This window comes from Strix aluco, chromosome 11 (assembly GCF_031877795.1).
Source record: "Strix aluco isolate bStrAlu1 chromosome 11, bStrAlu1.hap1, whole genome shotgun sequence".
Taxonomy (NCBI): domain Eukaryota; kingdom Metazoa; phylum Chordata; class Aves; order Strigiformes; family Strigidae; genus Strix; species Strix aluco.
The window spans coordinates 12,007,584-12,028,970 of NC_133941.1; the positions used below are offsets into that span (position 1 = coordinate 12,007,584).

General features: G+C 39.7%; 1 long non-coding RNA gene across 1 annotated transcript in view; it reads right to left on the bottom strand.

Moving 5' to 3' along the window:
• Positions 1–1,231: 1,231 nt before the first annotated feature.
• LOC141928285 (uncharacterized) overlaps positions 1,232–21,387 on the bottom strand; it is a 66,116-nt gene continuing 45,960 nt past the window's right edge. The window contains exon 3 of the long non-coding RNA XR_012624715.1: positions 1,232–1,478. This is a non-coding gene — a long non-coding RNA (uncharacterized LOC141928285). The remainder of the gene's footprint in view (positions 1,479–21,387) is intronic.

The window sequence follows — 21,387 nt, forward strand, 5'->3', positions numbered from 1 at the left end:
TGAATTACTGCACATAAGAAACTTGTAAACAAAAAATAAAAAAATAAAAAATAACCCTTTTCACTGTTCAGCAAAACCACTGGTTACCAGATTTAAGTTCTAGAGATGCAGGTCATCCCTGAGCCATGCAGAAAACACATACAAGTCTCGTTTTCAAAAATTTGAAATACTCATGGAAGTAGTAAAAGTGTTTAGGGTATTTTCTTGTTTTTATTTTGCTGAAGTTTTTCTTGCCACATCAGGAGTTGCCATTTTTATGCTTTAGTTTTCAGAAAGCATGAAAAATCTACATAGAACTACCTTCCAGCTTTTTGCCTGCAGAGGGCCTGACAAGTTGCTGGCAAATCTCTTTGTTTATAAAGCATACAAACTGAGACACAGGTTAATGTAAATTAAGAATGGACTAAGCCTCTTACCTATTTCAGTGCTTTTTGCCTCTATTTTCACATCAAGTGCTTAAGAGGACATGAAGGAGATGTTATAGTGGCCAGTGACAGTAAAAAACAAATACATGTCCTTATTGGGAAGGGACTGTATTCCCATAGAATACAAATTTGGGGAATTTATTTAACAAAGAGTAGTGTATGTTGGCCATGATCCAGCAAAAGATGTAAATAAATCCAAATTAGCTAATAGCATTAAGGACAGATGACCGGACTGTGCCATGCATCTTCTGCTGCAAGAAGCAAGTAACCTCCTCCTAGACTCCCAACCTCTGAAATGGCCTGGCACAGTGTAGCTCACAATATTCCTGAGATTAACAAAGTCACACTCCACTGCACTCCTTTGAACTCTAGGAAATTTCTTTAACTCGATGAAAGAAAGTCCTATTTCTATGCAGATATGCTACATAGATATGGTAGCTATCTTGAGCTAAGTCTTGCACACTTCATTAAAATTGCGTGCTTTCAAATAAGCAAGACCAGGGTGTCCTCCAGCTTTCCTTGCAAAGAAATTAAACGCTGGCAAGTTCAGCTCAAGGTCTCATTCACATGAATATTTCCTCAAAATTGCTTGGCCAACACTCTATAGACCATATTTGTTATTATTACTGATTTCCTCTTTGGTTAAACTGGGAATCAAGCTCTCTCTTTAGCTTACGTGTGCTACTGAGTTCCTTTGGGAGCAGGATAACCTATTTGTACGGGGGGGGGGGGGGGGGGGGGGAGAGAGAAAACCAGGAGCTGCTAAACACTACTGAAAGGTGGAAACTGCAGTCCTGTGCCTTGGTTCCTAACTGGAGAGTTTCTCATCACCCCCCAGTTTGGCTGAAGACGTCACCACCACTCTGCCAGTTCTATGAAATCTCCAGGATGTAATCTATAAGCAAAAGTTTATCTCCATTTAAATTGCATTTGTGCTTCTTTTCAAGTGAGTGGCCAAGGTCAGAGAGTTTCTTCATTCATGAGAATTTAGCTTTTCTTCTCATAGAAGCAAGGCCCAACAAATGTGTGTTTCCAGCATCCTGATTCAAGTACCTGCAAGGCACAGAGCAGAGAATAGAAATTCGTCTAATTAGAGACCACTTTTCAAAAAAATTTAGCCTTTGCTGCTGTTTTGCTCAAGGTCATACGCTAAGTGGCTGGTGAACAAACAGATCTGCTAACTTTCAGCAGAGTGAAGAATTAAAATCCAATTTAACTTCAGTACCAACCCTTGTATTTGACACTGTCAAAACAATTTTCTGTTTTAAAGCTGCAGTAGACTGAGGCAGCAAAAGAAAATTGGCAATGAAATGAGACTTCATAATATTTTCTTAAAATTAGACTATTTTCTAAGAAAAATCTTGATCAAGAATATTAATTAAGCAAACAGTTAGTTCTAAATCCAGTATTTGTGGTTCTACTGGATTACTAGCTTGGATTCTAAGTTTAAATTAACAACTGAACTATGGTTTTCCTTATTCTTCATATCAAACATGCAGCGCCCAAAATATCTTAAACACGCCCTACATTTTTTCCCCTCCTCATAACATTGAACTTGGTGCATAACAAGTTGCATAGACTGGTGAACAGGTGGAACAGTGTCAGTATTTCCATAATTTTGTACTTTGCAGCTACTGTTCAATAAAAGTAATAATCCTGTAATCATCTTTTCTTAAAGATCATTAAGAAATTATTCTTGGAAATTAATAATTTTTCACATTAAAATACAATTGCTAAGAGTGCTTTACTACTCAGTACTGAATGTATCACTGTTTTTCTACTTATTTTGTACCTCTTCTTGATGCATCATTCATCATCATCAGTGATGATCCTATGTCATCATGACGTTGTATTTAAACAGTTCATCTGACATTTTCACATGCACTATAAACCCATACTGAAAATAAAGCATGCCAGTAGCTGGGATGTACCAGCTAAGCTGAAGGATTTCAGCAAAGTAGGAAAAAATGTTCTGAATGCAACTGGCAGGTTTTGGACACTGAATAAAATCCATATTTTTATTTTAAATTATCTTGGAATTGAAATGAAATCCACTTCTGTCTTAGCTATCAATTTCATTGATATTGGTAGTCTCATGTGCTCAGTCTTTAATATACACTAAATTCCTGCTAGAATAATCGTATAGCCATCAAGGATTTGCCTCTGATTTACACTTATGCTCAAACACAGAATTTGCTCCACTGCTGTCCTTGTGACTACTGATGAAAGGAAGGGCTGCACAAGTTTTGCTATAACAATAAAAGAGTATTTTTTCAGCTGCACAGCCAACCAACAAAGAAAGAAGAAATACTGGAGTCACACCTAAAAATAAGCATCTTTTTCCCCAATGAACTACACAGGGAAATGGATTCCAAGAAAATTAAAAATGTTATTTAGGTCAAAACAAAAATATTTTGTACTTTATTAAATCCCATTAATTTGGTCTCTTATTTGGACGGTTTACAATTCAAGTTCCAATCTACCATCTATGACTCTCATCACTCCCAAATTTTCCAGCCAGTGTGAATCTGATTGTTCAAGAAAGGGGGAAGAGACCGACACAGTGTAGATGCTGCCCTCACGCTCCCTTATTAGACCACCACCTAGTAAATGCTGATTATTTCCATGATTTGGGCTAAAGCACTGTGCTAGAACGGCACACATGAAGCAAAGGTGCACGAACACGTGCTGCTCCGCAGCACTGCTGCCTTCCGAAAGGTGGGAGCAAGCCCAGCCTGAGGGACCTTTAAACACACAGACTGCCCAAGTCTCTAATGCTAACTTCCTTCATCAAGCCTGCCAGTGTTCAAGTGAACAGGTTAGATTGGAAAATATTTTTTTTTATAAGCCTTCCTGCAAATGTGGGGGAGCTAGAAAGTAGATTTAAGCCACTTTCTCAACTGTTGCCCTTGTTCAAGGGCCTCTTCTGTAGCTCACTGACATCTGAATCTTACCATCAACTCCTGCTGACTTCAGACCAGACTCGAACATCTCTGAACGTAACACTCTTTGAAAGATTGCTCTGCTCTGCCTACCGGAATTCAAATTATTCCGGTTATCACTTAGGAAATATTGTTCCTTTAACTTTCTTTGACAGATAAAAATCAGGCACATTATAAAAAGGTCTGTAAGCTATTACAGATGGCATTTGAGATAATGCGTGTCCTTTTGCCAAGATACACACTACCCAAAGCACGGGAGTCCTAAAGCTCACGGAAGTTTAACAATCGACAAGCCGTGATTGACACAGCTCTGCTCCTAGTGCGAAATGGCCTATTTAAGGCTTGCTGGGATGCACTGGCTCGGCACAAGGACTGCAGCAGCATCACCACTTGCCTCCTATGTGGATTTAAGAGCTGGCACAAAAGTACAATGCAGAGAGTCCCTGCTCTCATTTTCCGCACTGTCATCTCTAACCACGTGCCACACAATCTGACATGGCCTTATTTCTCTGAACCAAGAAACGTTATTTCTGGTGTGCCATTTCACCTCCGAGAGTTCCTGTATTTTCCTCTGCTATCCCCCTTGTGCTGGGCTTTCATGCCATCACAGCTGTGCTAAGGGGAACTCCATCCCACCCTCAACACCAGGCATGAAAACTTTGTTTTGGTGGATGCTCCATTGTAGATAAATAGAAAAAGGACAGAACTCCGAGCAGACAAATGGAAGAAAGAAACACTTGAAAATACCTGAAAATGGTAAGTGTATCTAGTTTAAACCTTTCCTAGCTGCAAATATCAGAAGGGATTTTACAGTTCCTTTCTCTTTTCCATTAACATCAACATCAAACCCTGACCTTTATTCAATGAAGTTATGGGAAGATTTTACTTCTCTGTAGCGAGATGACTTTCTTTACTAAATCATTTATAGGAGGAGTACTAAAAAGAATCCCTGTCACAAAAATGGGAAAATGAGAAAGACATTTTCTCATTTTTAGCAAACTAGTAGAGAAAAAAAAAGCATGTTAAAACCAAAGGAAAACAGGTATGAAGATGAGTCAAAAAGGTTCATTCCCATGGTACACAACCAAAACATCTGTATTCTAGTTAGCTTAAACCTGGAACAACAGGTCCCTTTCAGACTGGAAAAGTTAAGATAGGTGAAAATAAGACATTTGAGCATTTTTATATGCAACAACCTTTGACTTAAGTAATTTACTTAGCCAGATATTTCCTATGGCAGACACTGGATTAGGACAAGCTATCTTGGTTCAACAGAGGGGAAAAAAAAATATTAAAAATAATATTATTTCCACGTAAGTGGAACATTTTCAACAGAAGTGCACACGTCCTTCTGAAAAACTCCACATCCTAAACTGACCTCCTTATTCCTCATTCACCATGCAGGAGGTAGCGGCAGCATGTATGTGCATGCTGTGTGCCCAGCACAAGATGAAAGTGATTCATTACTCTGAATGCTTAGGCAACAGATGCCAGAGAATCTAATATAATCTGATGAGAGATAAACTAAGGCTGCAGTGTTGAATACCTTCTAAGAGATTTGAAGGATTGTATTTTAAAGCAATATACTGTTTTTAATGCGGCTTATACACAGAATTTTACTACAGAAAGAGCTCCATGTTTTCAAAACCATATGAAGGAGATTATTGGGTTGCATTTTTCTTAAGAGGAAAAAAAGTGTGAGATGTGCTCTGCTGTTCTCTAGTAGACTGGTACAAAGCGAGTTTCTATTTCACTGGCTCAGGCAGGACAAGAGCGAGCAGTACAGAAGGTTACCACAGTGTTGACAACTTTTCAATCACCAAAACAGGTGTTAGCTTTGAAAGACAGACCATGAGATGGAAAACCTTATACCATTAACAGCCTTCTGAGACTACTGTTCCCCCCATTACAAGGCCATGTACTGGCAAGGGCTATTGACTGGGGTAACCCGCCATGCCACCGACCACCCGCAAGGTCAGGAGCACACGGGTCCTGCAGCAATACACACAATACCTGATCCCACTCCAAAACAGGTGGCAGCAGGCCAAGAAAGGAGAGCTTGCCTTCCCCTTCCTGAGCCACTGCTCACAAAAACACTGCGCTCATTACTCGCTCGTGTACAGCGGCTTCTACACTTCTGGAGCTACAGGCCAAGGTGTTTCAAGTGCCTGAGTACAACTTTAAGCACATTAAATGGAATATCCTTATCTACATGACTACAGGAAACTGATAGGTACCACCTACCTCCAGTAGTAAGGACTACAAGACCTAGAGCTAGATGCAACAAAGGTCTACGAGTCAGAGATGTGAAAGGACTAATTCAGAGTTGGTGAGCCCAGAAAGCTGAGACAAATTCTTCTCATGTCAGTCCACCTATTGATTCAGCTCCTTTTGCTGCTTTTATTATTGCAGTTAAAACTTTGCTTTCAAATCTACAACTTCTTTAGAAACTTTAAAGAACTAGAAGTTTTCTTGTTTTTAACCTTCCAAAGTCCTGTCTCTGGCAGGCACATGGTCCTTGAGTGGAACATCAGACAAATCTGTTCCTTTATTAATTATCCACAAGACTTCTCAGCTACAGGTCTTTTAAACCTGTCTCTAAAATAGACAATGGAAAACTTCTATTTTGTCATATTAACAAGGGGCAATAAAAGCGTACCTTAAAAGAACAAATGCAGTAATATTTTCAAGAAATATCAGCCTTGGACTTGTCTTCTTTTGCAAGGGGGCTTCTCGGACCAAGACACCAAATACGTACAAGAAGGAGCATTATTAAGTATTCATACAGCACTGATAAATCTCTAGTTTTACACAGAATCCAGTTCAAAAGACTGCCAAGATATTGCAATGATTTAAGAAGGTATAAAAATGTTCAGCACATTGCTTTTTTAATAGAAGAATGGCATGGTTCACACCTAGTGCTGCACTGTATTAACTGAAGAGTGTTCCATCAACCAAGAAACATTTCTAACTTCTGTTACAGCACATACTCTCACTGCACTAGTTTCAAAACGTTCATACCCAATCAGTCCTTCTTCTTGTACCCACCTAGAAGGAAATAATTCACACCATGAGTAATTATAGCATTAGTAACTACAAAACTAGATATATTATTACTGTCATCATTTTTGAAGACTGTTGGTCTAGTTCCCTTTCAGAAGGCAGAATGATAAAGCTTCTTGACACATTCCTCTCTAAATACTTCAGGTTTATTGTTCTTCCTATATATAAAAGCCAGTAGAGCAATTCAAACCTCACTCTGTACCAGTCTGGGCATTTCTAAACTGACCTGGCCGTTCTTGCAAGTTCCCCTACAAGCCATTCACCTGAAAGCATGACCTGACTTCAGCATCTCACACAAAACTATTTCCTAATCTTTCTCTTCTCACAGTTCTCTACATGAATTAATTGCTGACTTTTAGAATCATCATTCCCAGCTGTAAGGTAAGTTCATATCTAACTATCCAACTTCTTGTAAGGTTGTATCTAACTACTGTTAACAGACAAGCCACTGGGTGACACAGGTTTGTAAAATGTTACGCTTCAGTACTCAGCAATTATACACAGTTGTGTTTGGGGGTTTTTTCCAATGTGTTAAAGTCAACCTTTAAATAACTTTGCAGCCAGTAAAACAGGCACCAACTGCCAATATGCTGAGTCAAGAATGTAACAGAAAGTCAACAAGCAACATGAGAGTTGCCATGCTGGTAACTAAATCCACTCCAATAACCCCTAGGTGCAAGGAACTATTTTGATTTTTCTAAAGGAGAGTAAATGTCTTATTTCTACCAAAAACTATTCTGACAGTAATTCTGCACCTTAACAGTGATACCCCCAAGTTGGTAAGTGGGAGTCACATACAATGGAGGCGCGTACACTACTGTAAGGAAGGATAATTCAGTACTAGGAAAATCAGTGGAAGGGATGATTGAACAAGTTGTTCCACATTTTGTTTATCCCATCTACAATCTTTTCTTTACAGAATATGAAATTTTAAGAGAGGGATGAACTGAAGATTTATGAATCCAATACTTCTACTGGAAATATTACGCTGTTTATCTTCCGATTCAATCAGCCTCTGCAAACTTAAGGTAAGCAAACAGTCATAGGAGTAAGCACAGTCTCAGTTCTATATAACTTCCCAGAATCAATGAGCTACAATGCAAACGTTTGCCCACAAGCATAAGAAGCAGCAGCTCTGCCTGCACTGCCACTGATCATGACTAATAGAGACCTGACACAGGAATGGATAGCACAGAATGAAAATGACGGCTACGCAGCTTTGTTTCATTTGTTTCCATTTTCAAGTAATAACACAATATAAAATTGTATATTATTTTAGCTGCTAGAACAGGTGGCATAAGGAGAAAAATAATTTAAGATCTTATTTGTATGAATACGTGGTCACGTTCTGCAATATCCTTCACTTCGTACCAACAAAATGTAGAATTAACTGATTCTGAATAAATTGTGCTTTTTCATCACCTAAATTTCCTGCTACACATCCATACCTCAGCACTCCTCCACAGACAGCAGAGCACACCCCCACTCTGACATTCAAAACACCTTGGCAAGTTTGCCATATCAGACCAACAACTTCTCCACCAGGCACGGCCTGAAGCAGAACACTGCACGTCCTTCAGTTCACGGTTCAGAGTTGTGCCTTTCCGCCCTACCTGAGGCCTTTTAAGAAAGTCAGCAAATGTACATTTGCAGAGATGTGCCATCAGTACAAGCCCCCTGGGATTACAGTGGGAATCCACATGTGTGCCTTGGCCATTTCTTTTTCCTTTACCAACTTTAAACACAATCCTTTGCTGGAGCGGCTCAGCTGAGGCAGCAGCTGAGAAGCTGCATGGGGGCAATTCCACCAGCAGGATCCTCCAGGCTGGTGCCTCCTGACCCTCTCGTTTGCTGGAGCTGACATTTCTCTTTCTCATCACGGGTTTCTTCAGCAGTGATAACTGACTGAATGAAAAATGCCTTGTGTGAAAATCCTGTAGGACGACATTAACATACTCAGCTAATACAACTTATTTCAAGAAGTGTTCATCCCTACTCAGATCTGCGTTGTGTTACTGCCTTATTGTCAGACTTTCTTAATTTGCTTAAAAAAATATATTATATGCCTCCCGCCACAGGGGACAAGCCAAAGGCTATATAGATGCCAAACATAAAACAAATTGTGCTACTGAAATTAGATGAGGACGGATTTTGTGCATAGACACAGCAACTCAGCATTCAGATGAATTTATTGCAAAGAATACAAGGCATGTAATGTTTGTCACTATTTCTCATTTCCTGCTTCCATCTGTTTAGACCCAGTTGAAATCTGCTCCTGTACATTATACAACCCCTCTTCTCTGGGTCTCTCTGATTATGACCATAAAAGGTGAGCAATGAAAAGGCTAACATTAGATCTGGTGCCAGTATTTTCTACACAAAGAATTACAGTGCCATTTTTGCAGTACTGTGGGGTTTAGAGACAAGTGGAACGCCTAGCAAAATTAAAACAAAAATAAAGCAGAAAAAAACCCGCTTTCACAATCTGCTTGTAAGGCTGTTACGTGCTATTGAAGCAGTGGCATTCTTCAGCAGTAAAACCCAAATGAAATCTGCAATTAACTTCACTGAGAGAAATATGAAGCATCACAAGATAGAGGAATGGGCACAGACTCTGCTGGTTTACTATGATCTTTCATACATAGAAATTGAATTAGACTGGAATTTTAATTGCATAAGCAACTCACCGCAAATACTAGCTAGATGATTTATTAAAATAAAAGTCATCAATATTATCTCTAATACAAGTGCAGAAAGGATATGGATAAGTGTATTCTATTAGTTTCTTTAACTCTACAGGAGGACCCACATTACGTAAAATTTCTGAACCTGCTGGATACTGCAACCAGCTCTTCCTCAGTCATCCACATGGACCTAAACAAAACTAGCTCTCTAAACTGACACTGTAAACTTACAACTGGCTACAAAAACTTGCCAATCACTATCAGAAATATCAGGAAATTCAAGTACACTGTTTCCTCTCAACATCATTGCATCCGACTTTTGTTTCCCATAGTTAATGCTCCTGCCAACTGATTAATCTTCATTACCCAATTTGGGATTATGCAAGTCAACTATTCCATATATAATTACAGAAAACTCAAACCCAAAGTTTAAATAACAAATAACAGCTTTTGTTATCTAAATAACTGTTTTCAAGCCCTTTATTTTCCATTTCTTCACTAATAATTTTTGATCCATACAGTATGGCAATTTTCTAACAGGACATAAGCAAACCAATTATTTCACCCACTAAAAGGTAATGGCTTTTGCAACACATACCATGACTGCTTCCTCTTCTCTTAAAATTATAAATGTTTAGTTTCTTCAAGGAACAGGTGAGGCTAAATATAGAGAAGTTTGCAGCAATATGACTAGGCTACAATAGGATAAATTCTGTGTAGCTCTGCTAGGAGTGTTCTCACTTAGAGCAGGGAGTAATCATTCTAACTGGGTAACAAGGAGACAACAAAAATTTAAATGACAATTTCATGATAAAGATAATGTGGACCAAACACTAAGAAAACAAGATACAGAGAATCTGGACAACTTAAAATGACAAAATATATAACTAACCACAAAAATGTTCCCAGAGTTCTCATCTATAAGAACTGTTGAGTCACGTATCAGCCCTGAAAAGTGACCCTCCTGAAATTCTTCCAAAAAAGAGACTCCTTATAAACAAACCTGCTTATAGCAGTAAGGGTCAGCATATTTTATTAAAACATTCTGTACATATTCCCTTTCTCAATACACAGACACCCCCTGCATGTGGCAACTGCATATTAATAACGCAGGAAGATTGATTGTTAATGGGTTCTGTGATTCTCACCACATCTGTCTCCGTTTCGGCAGTTGGTACAGAAACGCTGTAGTGCTCTCCAACACTTCTGTGGCAGGAAAACAATCCCCAGGCCAGATGTTCTCCTGCATCTTTTTCCTCACTACAAGGCCAATTAGTACCCAGATATTCATAAGAAAAAAACTTTACATTCTGTTTTCTAAGGAGGTACAATACCATGTTTTGTTGCAATACTTTAAGAAACAAGAGTTGGCTAAGAGATCTGCACAATGCGAGCTCTAAGGGTTAAGGCAGAAAATACCAAAAGCTTTGTTCTAAACCATTCTAGGAGAAACATTTACACATTCTCAGCATTGAAGAGAAACAATAAAATTTTATAAGGTTTAAATAAAACAAGACCAGTAGCTAATACTAAAAGTTGGCATTTTACCAATTGCCAAAAGCAGATCAATAAATAAATAAATCTTAAACAAAAGTAAAAAGGCTTAGCAACGTATTATCAGTAACCTGCCATCCCGGGAAAGGACACGGGAGGTACAGTGTGCTGTGCAGATGTTGCTGTTGCAGTGGGGAAATGCAGCCTTCCTGCACAGCTGGGATAAGCACTTCCCTTTGCTGCCACTGTAGATGACAAGTAGCCACCCACCATGTCTCCCGGGAGCGCATCCGGCGCAGGAGGATGGGAAGCTACAAGCTGCTGAAGGCTGGGAGGGTGTTTTGAGGGAACAACGGAGGTGCCTGCCCTGTTGGGAATTCCCCAGGCGTTAGCTGCCCATCGCGGGAGACACGCTGTGGTGCTGGATGAACCCACGGTTTGACACCAGCAGAGGGGGTCTCCCACCTCCATCAGGATGGGACGGCAAGCACTGCTACAGCCAGGAAATCAGGGAAGTGCATTTAGCAGGACAGGGTAAATACCACCAGTACAAAATTGTTTAAAGTCAACCTTAAGCTTCACATATGAGGCAAAAATAGCAACAGCTTCCTATGCCTGAAAGCACAGAATTTATAGAGAAAAAAGGAAAGTTGGAAGATCTGCTCTAGAATAGGCCATACTAGAAGAGACATGTATAGTAAGTCTAATTTAAGGAAGCAACTTTGAAGGATTCCTGGTGCACAGGATGATCTCTAACAAATCCACTGCAGAAGCAGGCAAATGTACCCAAGGTTAAGCAGCCACAGCTGCCAAGTTTATTGCCTCAAGAGAGAACTTCAAGTCTGCAACGGGACACAATACAAGCACCTCAGCCCAACGTATCTTAACCCACTACCTTGTCATGCCCAGACCCTTTCGTTTATGCTTTTGATTTTCCTGGAAATCTAAAATTTGCTGTAAATACCATTTGAAATTAGCTATCAGCCATTAATGATTGCTAACTCAGGCATCTCAATATCCAGAGGAAAGTCCAGGAAAAACCCCGAGCATGGAGAGCTGAAAATGCCAAGTGGAACTGCTGTGAGCGGCTAAGGACAGCTCTTCGGATACCACCAAACAAGGCACATCCAGAGCCGTTTTCCACCTGCCAGCACAAAACAGGAGCTCAGTGGTGGGGTGGGGTTTTTTGTTTGATTGGGTTTTTTTGGGGTTTTGTTTTGAATAAGAAAGGAGAATTAAGAGATCCAACTTGAAATGCAGGAAATGGTACCACCAGTCTCTTATCCAACAGCCCAATGGTTACAATATTCATCTGAAACGTGAAAAATCCTCCTCTGCTAGAAGAGTTTTTCACCTAAACCAGAAATTTTTCCACTCTTGCATCTGCAGTGCTTCACTGTTTATAAAATACTTCCGAGCATCAGAGGCAGACATAGATGATTTGGACCTACGGGGCAGCTCCAGTCCTGCTCCAGGAACATGGGACTAAACAGCACACACAATTTCAAGGGCACAAGAGACTCCCCTGTGCAGACAGCCCAGCAGCCAGGGAGCTCCGCCACCTGCGAGCACCTGCTCAGCCTGAGGGAAAGGTCGAGCCCAGCGCCTACACCAATTATAAATGATACGGCCACCAGCCTGCTGGAAAAGGGACAGACATTACCACTTCACCTTCCCCTACTGAAAAACACTTGCCAGAACTTACAACCACCATGGAATAAGGAGTATTTCTAGCATACTTACTATCTTGCCCCAGTAAAATATTGAGGACTATAGCACAGGGCTCATCAATATCTATAGAATAAATAGTAGATGTGTTTGGATGAAAAGAACTACTGCAGATGGTTTCACAAACCAGTCACACATTACCAGATTTTTAATCAGCAAAATAAGTCAAATGAGAAAGTGAAAAGAAGAGACTAATGTAGGACCAATTGCTAACCACAAAGGATTGTTACAGATTTTTGGTTACGCATAGTGAATTTAAAAAAAATACCTAGCACTACCACATGTTTTAATAAGTACTCAGTAAACTTTTAATGAATGAAACAATTAACAATACTTCAATTATATCAGAGCTGGCATACACGTGGCTAAATCAGTGCCACATTACTTTTCATATCAGCTCAAAAGACCATCACAAAATTGTGACTTGTTGCACTGAAATCATTCCACTCAAAACCCTACAAAAACTGTCCTGTGCTTCAAATAGCTTCGCCTTGTTTCTTTAAGACTGCTTGACTATCACACACTGCACTGTCCCATCAGTGATCCTATTCTCTTTTATTTAGTGGGGTATTTCTAAATTGTTTTAGAATGCAATAAACAGAAGGTCAAGCACAGAAGTTATTTATAGCAACAAACAGCCACTGCTTGTTGTTCTCACCTCAGTACATTGCTGCCAGTGCCTCACCTCACTTTGCTACTTGCTCTTTCCAGCAATTTATGACCCCAAAAGAGAAGCAGCTTATCCCTTGGTTACTTTAAAAACAGGATAACGTAAAGGTCTAACAGTCATCAGATCAGTGATCCCAAATAAACAGGACAGAAAAGAGTTCAGCAACACATCTCGCCCACAGAAAAGTGATAGAGAAACAAATTATTTATTGATTAGTGGTATTTTTTTCTCTTTTACCCAAAAGATTTACAGTGTGGGGTGTTTTTTTTAGATTAAAATTCCTTGTTAAAACATCACCTTTTTCTATATCTAATCATCCTTGCCTTTAATCACTTTATACAGAACTTTACACAGATTTAAGTCTGTGGTGACTGAGAACCAAGAGTAACATCTTAAAAAAAAAAAAAAGTAACAGGAAAAAGCATTGCTGAGGATTAGCATAAGTGGTTGAGCTTTGTTTATTTGTTACAAAAGAGGCTGTGCAGAGAGCACTGTAAATAACAAAACTGTACCACCTTCTCTCCTTCTTAGAGTGCAATTACTGTGAACATTATCTTTGGAATTCAAGGATTTTTCATAGAGAAACTGCTCAGTATGCATGCAAACTCTGTACGAAGACAGGCAAACAAGTCCCCAGGCTTAGCAAGGTCAGCCAGAATTTATTGTTGGACTCAGAAGTAGGGCCCTACCCCCAGCACCCAGCCTTGTGCTCAGACCTCCAAGGCCCTGGTTTCCGGCACGGCGAGCCGGACGTTGCAGTGAGGAGCACGGCTTGAGGGTAGTGTACGGCCCAGAACCGAGGGCTGCGCTGCTGGGGGACACCAGGGACAGACTGGCTGGGGAAGCAGGAGAAGGAGCCAGCACCAGTGAAACCTGCTCCAGATAGATGGTGCTTCGCTGCACCTCTAATTACAGGAAAACAGGAGAAAACGTGCCTGACGTCACAGGCTGCCTTGCGACGGAGAGGAATGGGGTGGATGATCACGTGTGACATATGCTCTTGTACACACAGTAAGCAAATTCCTGGTATTAATCAGAATTGCTATTTACAGAACAATCAACAAGGACCCCTTTTGAACGAATCATGAAAGTGCTGAATAAGGAGAATCTCAAATAATTTTCCATTTTCTCTGTACTTACAGGACATTAAAATAGACTTCATTTTCCAGGCTTTTAACTAGCAGACTTCCAAGACATACAGCTAAAACCAAAATCCTGAAACAGCCACCACAACAGTGGTAAGGCAATGTCTATAGCGTCAAAATGAGACACCAACCCATGCAAACACTGAAAAAATTTGCAATGCCTGAGACTCAAAATGATGCTGACGGGAACTTGGACAACAAAGATGTGAATACACCAGTGAGGAAGAGCATGAGCTACTGTGCTGATGGAGACCAGGTATCTGCAAACAGCCTGTGCACCACAACTGCTCTGTTAGCCATTCGCTATGTTGCTGGGATGTTTGAATTTTAAAATACAGTGATTTAAAACATACAATATTATGCTTTGAATGTTCATTTTTATTTTTAATTAGGGAGTAAAACTTTTTCATGAGGCGAGATGCTGCATATACTATTTTTGAAAAAGTTACTTTCACTGCTTTCTAGTGTACACTGCGTTAAGTAGCTGTTCATTCTCAAACTGCACTGTCCCTGAAACATGAGCATCTCAAAACAAGCTTGAAACACAGATACCTCAGTCTCTAACTGCATTGTTTGATACTGAGAGTGAAAATCCGGATGCTTCTAGGAAGAATGAAAGCCATTTGGCCCAGCATGGGACAATCCGTTCACTATACCATACTCCCTACCAGGCTGACTAATTAGTTTTTTGAATGACCCAAGTGTTTTTGCCACAACAACCTTAGCTACTAAGCTACTCTACACTTTTTAATTATATGGAACAAAATAAAACAAAAACCAGGAGAATTACCCTGAAATACAGAGTGAAAACAGAGAATAAATTTACATACCGAGAGAATAAAGTTGCATACCCATGTAGTGACCACGAGGCCCTTAAGGAGACACCAACCAGAAAGGAAATAAGATGTTTATTGGAATAAGAAGTTCTTTAAAATGGACGGATATAAGAACAGATGGATGCTTAGCAGAGAATAAAAAGATTACTTTAGCAAACATGTGGAAAGGAAGTTTTAAAATTACCTTTGGAAGACTAAAGAGACCACTATTGGCTCTGAACCTATTTGTGAGGTAACAACTCAGCAGTCGGATGTCAAGATAACATAACATTTCCTCTGTTACCAAGTGGGACTGTCCCCAGTTTCAACTTAACTCTCTAATTTCTCATATCACAACTCAGCCAGAAGGCTTGTAAAACTTTGCGGCCTCTCAATGCCACACGTCAGTTTAGTTCATTAGGGAACAGGCAAATTCTTTCCTTCTGAGGGTGTACTGACACCTTGCTACAAGCAGTTGTACCAATACTACTGTGTGATCCAAAAACCTGAAGGATACTACATAACAGAGGGGAAAACCTCTTGAACTACCAAGTCACTCAAAAGATCTGTTACCCCAAACTATAAATTCCACATTTGTCAAACCCAGGAAGAGAGTTTGAAGTTCCAGCCGTCTCTCCAGCAAGAGCCTGCTGGGTATCTGCGACACGGTGCTGTTCTCTCATACAGGGTGTGAAGTGCTGGCAGGGGTTTAAAGGAAACGTACTACATGAACTGACTCAGAGACGCTGCGAGAGGTCTGTCTGCTTTCTTTCTAAATCATACTTTTAGAAAAGGTATGGAAGACATAAGAAAAAACACTATTAAGTACGCATTTTAAACAATTATTTTTACTCGGTGAAAAATAGTGTCAGGATTAATGATTCAAACCATCATGGAAATAAACAATCACTGGAACAAAAAATAAAAGACGCCAAGGCACTTTACAGAAACTGATACACCAGCTGGATACTGAACTTAGCAGCACCAGAAAAAATCCTGACGTTTTATTTACTAATGGTTCTATAGAAAACCACAGAATTATCTTCCAATGATGCATAAAACAAGGAATATAAACTGACATAAAGCTGAGACTATGCCATGGTAAGAGGACGGCACAAAACCAGACATGGTTTGCAGAAAGCAGCAGCATTATTTTTTAAGTTTCAGTCTGTTATTCCCTGTATTTTTAATCAATTTAATACAATGAACTTGGAGTTATCTTTATGACACTGCTAATTAACTAGTGATATAAGTAATGATATCTGTCATTTACTTAGTTATGTATGTTTCTTCCCTACAGAAATTCAGATGACCACAATGCACCAATTACTGCAAAGAGTAGTTTTATGCTTTTTTTTTTTTTCCTGAAAATGTGTTTTGGGCCATATGATTCAAATACAAAGGTTCAAATCCAAGCAGTGGTTTCTTTGATCTCTTACTTCTTGTGGAATAATGGGAAATTGTGAAATAATGGGAACTGTGAAAGCCTCGTGGAAGTGTTTAAGTCCTGAGATTTGCTCCCTTCCTCAGCATGGTGCCAACACTTACAAGGCTGCTCATACTTTCTTGTTCGGTACATGTCTCAAGCATTTATCTTATTGATAAATGCAGTCATAGATTTCTCTGACACTCAAGCTCCTTGATTCAAGTCTTTCAAGGGGAGTCAAACTTTTCTTTTCCTCAAAACCTTTCCAGATGCACAGATGTAACATTCCCAGCTCCTTTGGTTTGAAGCAGGAGAGCAAGGTACTTCAAAACTGCCATCTTTTTTAAAGACTACTGCATTTTCCATCAGATAAAGACAAATAGTAAATACGAAAAAAAATCACACTAAGTAACAGAAAGCCTAGGAAAGGATGACATAACCCAAGGCAAATAAATTGGCTTCCTTTTTAAAAGCAATCTTATGTTCTACCAATAACCCATATCATTTTTAAGTTTAAAATGTATGGTAAGGGGTGTGTGACTTCCATGCCAGCAAGTGGAAAAGAAAAAAATCATCATTCTGTGTAGACAACACAAAGGTCAATATTGCATAATTTGTCAGCAAATAGCCTAAGAATTAGGAATCCTCATAAAAGTGGTCTTAAAAAAGTGTCTCAAAAAATAAATACGAAGTCCAGATACAAAACCCAATAATGAATAGTAGACCAGGTTGAACAGGAAGGTAGAAACAAAACAGGAATAAAATCAGATTTTCCTCACGCACTTTGTCAGCATTATACTAATAACCACCTGTCTTCACCAGAAAGCCAGATATTCCTTGCTTGGAGCCCACACAATCCGACTCGAGTCAGTGCTTTGCAATCATGTCTGAGAAGCTGAAGAGTAACTCTGACTGTAACAGCGTGAAGCAGAACAAGAAGATGACCTGACCTACTTGACCATGCCAGCTGCATCATTACTGGGTAAAACAGATTTTAGTCCATATACAATTGTGACAATCAAGCAGACCATTCCCCACACCATGAAAAGCTCATAAAGGTCACTCATTCATAAAAAAAAAAGTAGTACCCAAAAGCATACGCCAAGAGGTGAGTGGAGGAGGAAGGGCCTCCTGTGAGGCAGCACAATAAGAATAGAACATTATAAAGATGAAACACAAACCACCAACTTTTAATTTCATTGCTTTGTGGGTTTTAGTTTAAGGCCCAACGTTATCTTAATGTGCTTCCTGGCTCTCATAATTAAATTCACTAATCCCCAGTCTTAAGGCATCAGCAAGTTAAGCTAATTTAAAGCTAGTACCTGAGCTTACATCTTTTTTTTTTTTCCCCTTTAGCAAAGAAACAAAATTATTGAACTCCTCCTGTAACAAGTAGGTATTTTTGTCTCTACTTTAATCACTCCTTCTTCACTGTCCTCATTCTGTACTTTAGGGGTTATGAAGGAGGCTTAATATATTAGTTCATGAAGATTTAGATATATCTCGATACTTAACCAAGCTACAGGAAAATATCTCACAATATCCTCACTGCACGGCTGCTTGATACTCCCAAGCTGGTGTTTATGCTGTATTTGCAAAATTGCACATCTGTTTAATATCTCTTTTTTCCTTGTTTCAGGGTGCTGAGAGTCCTGAAGGTAATACCTGAAAAATCAGCATGTCAGTCATACCTTCTAATACCGTGATCCTGACAGACTTCACAAGCTAAGCAGGATCAGTTCACCATCAATCTGCACACTGCAGACACAAACAATTCCTAGATAAAAATCTCCGAGAAAGATGACTAGCCGGAAAAATAAATTTACCTTGTTATCTGCAAAGAAATCACCTAAGTTTCTCCATCACTTGAAAATAATGTACGTAGGTCATCTTTTTAATTATACAGAGAACATTTCTCAAGCATTTCCAACTACACAATCTTCCACTGGCCTTTTCTATCAGCAGCGTTAACCATCTTATGGCTCAATTTTAGCTTTGGCAATTATGTGTCCTCCATTTAAACTCCTTTTTGCGGTTCCAATGAGCACAGTGCCATTTGCTTCCTGTCCCAAACCACAGCTCCGGTTCACACAATTTCCTCAGCTACCCCCAGCTGCAGTGCAGCAGGACACAGGCAGAAAGAGCAGCTGCCGTGGCAATCACCCCCAATAACAGACCCTCAGCCATGTTGTGCCAGACAGGCTGTGCACAAAGGAGCTACAGGCTGATGCATTCACGCTGCTATCGAGGTAACGTACCAAAGAGTTTGATGGGAGAGACACTAAAAGGTTCAAGGTCTGTTTTTCCTTTAGACTGGCAAAAAGTTATGAGATGTGATCTGTAAGGTTCATCTTCAGTATTTATGAAATCTCTAACCTAGACCCAAAATCTCAGTAACGACTGCTTAACTGCCAAAGCAATGTTAAAAAATTATCTCATTGAATGCCACACTTCCATTAATCTTCAAAGCTCATGATTTTCTAGTAAAGCTTTTAAGTAATGTCCCACTTCCCAAGTTTCTCCTCAAATCACTTGTTAGATGCCACACAGTTATCCTTGTCCTATTCTTTTCCAGATGCTTCTCAACCAGTGCAAATACTAGTAACACAATATGTGCAAAATGGATAAATACAGATTTTTCTTTCCTGTGCTTCTAATTGAACACCAGTAAAGAATAAAGACTTTTCCTGCCTCCAAGGAACTCACCCTTTGGCCTCAAGCCTCCTAAATACACTGAAAAATGAGGTTCATTAAGTAAAATCTGACCAGGACCTTATTTTTCATTAGAATCAGTTCAGAAAATCCAGCTTCAACATCTGCAACGCACCCTTACCGCAGGTAATTGTCTAGGTAAACAGCTGCAGATCAGAAACAATATTTTCAAGAGGTCTATGTTTTGTGCCCTCAACCTTCACTAACACGACTCCTGGCAAAGCATGCTCCCAGCAGAGGCAGCAGCCCGCAGCTAGCTCCAACCAACACAGCTTTTTTTCAAGCGACAGGTGAGTACTGTGCATCTGAATAGCTCTGTTTTAACATCACAGATGAGGGATCTCAACTATCTTTATGCCCAGAGCAAACTGAGGAAAGCAGATGAAGCAATGAGATGTCTGTACCCCCACACATGAACACAATGGACACCCCAGAAGTAAACTTGTAATGGCTCTGCATCCACAGAGACAGAGCTCTCTACTCAGTGGGGGGAACCACACTGCAATTACTGCATTTAAGGGAAACAAAACCTCAGTACACCCTGTTACACAGAAGAATGGTCAAGATTTTGTGGAAGCTCATCTCCTACTCCCCAAACTGTTCCTTCTAGATCTCTCGCCAGTTAGATGACAGGTAAGTTCTTCAGCTGGGAAGGTGAGCTCTCCGAGCCAACAGGTAAGTCTACTTCATACCTAGTACCTATTCAAATTGTAGTTACCAGCAATAAAACATCAAAATATCTACAATGGACCATTTACAATGGTATTCCAAATGAATATTGAAGAGGGTTAGCACACGTGACAGAAAAGAAAGATACTTTTACCCTTCATTCTTGCTAGAACAGCTCTGGCTTCGTAACACAATTTCCCGCTGATTTTTGTTGGTGCCAAACCCACAGCCAACATACCTGTCCAGAGGAAACCAAAATGACGGATTGCAAAAGTTATACACAAATAGCAGCGCATATATATTACAATCAGACCTTCAGTGACCGCTATCTTAATTAACATCTTATCTTAGTAGAACAAAACGTGCTGAGCTAACTCCAGAGGTCCGCTCCTGTTGCCCAGTGGAGCAGGAATGCTGCTGTCCCCTCCAGCGAGGGCAGGATCACTCCCTCGGTGGTTAGCGAGCGTGTTCCTTCTCCCAGCAAGGGGGATGAACCACACGCAGTATCACAGTGCAACAACACATTTTTTTACTGCCAAAGCAAACAGCAACTCACAGAACCGTGAGCAGGCAGTGATCATTGATCACTCTAAAGGATGGGACTGCTTGTTAAACTTTGGCTTACTCCATCATTTTTTTTTTTAACATTAATTAAACTTTAAAAAGGCAGTTAGGATAAGAAATTGCAGAAAAATTATGGTCATTTTATTGTTTATTCCCTAATTGCACACGTGATGAGGCAAATTTAAAGTAGTGTACCTTAGAGCTCACATTTTAATGATGCTTTTACTGTGGTCTGAGTACTAATGCCCTTGTTTTTATTACTGATCACTGCTTTTCAGTGACTGCTTAAAAAAAGTCTTAAGAAATGCTTAGAAGGCATTGTAATTATATATTGTACATATTAGGGTTACAGTTAGAGAGGCCAAGAATATAGTTTATGAAAACATACTTATTGTGTATTACGATTTCCTTGTTATAGTCTCTTACTACTGTACAAGGCACAAAGTCTTGGCAAAAAGCCTTGTGACTACAAACTAGTATTTTCCATTTAAATAAAAAGTGGTAATTCAACATAAAATGTTGCTTTGCTGTTTTTCTAACTTGATATGCATATGTCTTACTTTAATGTATGAAATACCAACATCACTTCCACCCTATTCTCCTAGCAGTAGGTACACAGAGTTACATTTAATATAATTTCAAAAATAGGTTTTCAATTACAGGTCTGTCTGTATTTGTAACTTGGTTTCCAATAGCTGCCAACAGGAAACAGGTTCCCAAATTTAGTCTCATTTTCTCTTCATAGATCTGTCCTCCTAACTGCCTCTTTCCAGCCCCATACAAGGAGGATATCCCCTTCCTTTGTATCAGTATGGAGGACAGGGACTTCTGTAAAAGCAGTACAGGACTTGCACACTCCCTCTGAAACCTCATGAGAGCAAATGCAGATTTCCAGAACAAATGCTCTGGAAGAGAAATAACTGTATTTTGAGTTCTTCTACCGGAGATGTGAGGGACCCTTACTTAAAGGTAGGATTATTAATGTAATGAGTGACAGTGGAACAATTCATGGTTGCAAGTCTGACCTTGAAATAATCAGCGTATCAACAA